The sequence below is a fragment of the Lactuca saligna genome, chromosome 5 (genome assembly GCF_052625555.1).
Source record: "Lactuca saligna cultivar CGN05327 chromosome 5, ASM5262555v1, whole genome shotgun sequence".
Taxonomy (NCBI): domain Eukaryota; kingdom Viridiplantae; phylum Streptophyta; class Magnoliopsida; order Asterales; family Asteraceae; genus Lactuca; species Lactuca saligna.
Genome location: NC_136421.1, coordinates 215,533,575 through 215,536,340, shown reverse-complemented (window position 1 = coordinate 215,536,340; position 2,766 = coordinate 215,533,575). Strand labels below are relative to the sequence as shown.

Genomic DNA, 2,766 nt, shown 5'->3' with positions numbered 1-2,766 from the left:
GGAGGCTGATAAATGAAGGAGGTCTTAGGAGTTAAGGATGTGTAAATATGTTCTAAATCCTAAAAATTAGGATTTGACCCTAATCATGTACGCCCACGTATAACCCACATTTTCAATAAAAAGGCTCAAGGAACCAGATGTTATATTAAGTATTTATAGATAAATTTTATTAACCATAGATTTGGAACATCTTGTTGGATATTATATCGTCCAATGGGTCCAACACAAGCCTATAGTAACTCATCATAATTTATAGTCCAAAGTTTTTTTTTTTCAATAATCCGATCTTTTTGCTCTATTCAATTCTTTGTCAGGGTTCACAATTATGCGAGAGGCTGGTATCAGTTTGATTTGGTTGGTTGTAAAAGATGAGAAGAATTTACGACGACCCTTCGATTCAGCGAAAAACAATGATTTTTCGAACTCATTCTCAGAACCCTAAATCAAACAATCTCATCTTCAATCTCTTCTTAATAAGCTTCGATATATATCTTCAATGGCTGAATCAGAAAATGGATCGCCAGGTACTCATATCTCCTGTCTTTTTTTATTTAATAAATTAATCCTGCATGCTGAATCGTTGATGCTTCGATTTTCCATCAACATCATTAGATAGCTTATATAACCCGATATCAGAATGAAATTCAATTTCTGCGTTGAATTGCCTGTACACAATACACACGGGTGATCATTCTTTTGTTTGGAGTCTGAATTTGTGAATTGGAGCACTCACTCCAGGTGTTCGACGAAATGCTGATATTACCCATTTGTTTTTGTTTGATGTAATGGCATATGGCAGTGAATAACCTGAAGGTGGAAGTAAGAGCAGGAAGAATAAAAGAAACTTCACCTCGTTATCGTAAAGAAAGTCATGTTAGAGGAGGAGAAGATATCATCGAGGTGAGCACTCCAATCAGCGAATTTAAAGGTCAGAGTATTTTTGATCGAGCAAAAGAAGAATTTGAGGCGCTTGTTGAAACGATTCATCCCAAGAAAGAATATGATTATTTCGTTTCCCCGCCTAAAAAGGAAGGTGGATTTCGAGCTACCATTGGAAGAAAGTTAGAAAAAATTACATCCGCAAGGAGTCATAATCATCAAGATTGAGGTTATGTTAATCCCTCTACCAAATTATGACCCCTGATTCTGATATATGTTAATTGTTTGTATTCGTAAAATGATTTTGCACATCAATGAGATTTGACTTTTGGTCAATTCTTTTTAGTATCTATATTGGTATATGTGGATTCATCAAGTGGGATGTTTCTGATGAAAGTTTTGAATCTTGGATTAATGTGTGGTATGAGTTCTTTCTCAATTGATATATAGTTAACTACATATTTTGTTCATGTGTTTTATTTAAAATCGTACGTTTGATCATTTTAGTTTGCATTCCATTGGTGTATTTGGTGCCCTTGGGATTTAATCCGCAACAAAATGCAAACTTAAGGATAACTAATTCTCTACGGGGATGAGGCATTAGCGCATTGTTAATATGAGTGTTGAATTTTAAAAACTCAATATTAACCTTAATAAGATTTTTTGACAAAAAAAAAAAAAAAGGATTAAGGATCATACTAGAATTGGCGTGACATGTAGGCGGGTTTTGACCCATTAGGGATAAATGCAAAAAAGCCCAATCAATTATACATGTATATGCAGAAAAAGTCTTATATTATTTTTATGTACAGAAAACCCTTATATTATTATTTATGTTTCAAATAAAACCGAATCGGAAATTTTTAAGAGAAATGACCGACAAAAAATATGATATGATATACATATCCCTTATATTTCTTCGATTGTATGCAAAAATATGTCAAACCGACATACATTTAGATTACTTTCACTCGATTGTGTTATCTATATAGTTGATTTTTCTCTTCTTAACTAATCGTTTTATCCCAAATTAAAATCAATATCGTATTAAAAAAATAAAAATGTAAGAAATATTAGATTTTTAGTTGTCAATTTCTCTTAAAAACCCATATTTTGGTTTTTTTCGAATGGTAACTATTAATATAAGGGTTTTCTGAACATAAAAATAATATAAGGGTATATATCCCAACCCATTATATCTATGATTTCCAAACTTGTATTTGTTAAAAATTGCATTGTCCAACTTAATACCTATCAAGGTGATTTTTTTTTTTTTTTGGAGAGTTATGTTTTGAAGAGTTGAGACTCTTCAAAATGTAGGCGTAGATGTTTCTTCTACTAGTTGCCTGTTATGCAGTTATGGTTTGGAAGAAGGCAAACACGTCCTAGCCTCAAGTAATTTTTGTTTGGATGCTTGGGCTTTGTTTCGTAACTATTGTTTAGTTTTGGAATCTCTAATTTCCATCCCGTCAATCAAATTCTCAAAGACCTCAATTTAGTGGGAAAGTCCACTTTAGGTTCCATCTATTGATATCCATTTTGCCTTGTTTCGTTCATGTAAAAAATGATGATGAAACGACAAAAGCTCTACATAGAATAAAAATACCATATCATGGTACACCTAAATGATTATATATATTATAATAAGGTTAATTGTATGGAACGCTCTAGGTTTTACACAAGCCATTCTTTTTATTTTTGTTTTAATACCCCAAAGGTTGAAATATGTGCGTGTTTTGCGTCTTGCTGACATGGAAGTAACAAAAAAAAAAAAAAAAGATTGACCTTTGTGTTGCCAAATCCATTTTCCTTTTCTGGCATTTAAGTGGTTATGATTCCATTCTTGTTTCTTGTTTAAATTAACTAAACGAGCAAGTGTTGAGTCTA

The 2,766-nt window shown here is 32.2% G+C and overlaps 1 long non-coding RNA gene across 1 annotated transcript; it reads left to right on the top strand.

Annotated features, from left to right (window-relative positions):
* Positions 1–206: 206 nt before the first annotated feature.
* Positions 207–1,336, top strand: LOC144997629 (uncharacterized). Its single transcript, XR_013659874.1, has 2 exons — positions 207–524; positions 800–1,336. It is a non-coding gene; the product is annotated as an uncharacterized LOC144997629 (long non-coding RNA).
* Positions 1,337–2,766: the final 1,430 nt, after the last annotated feature.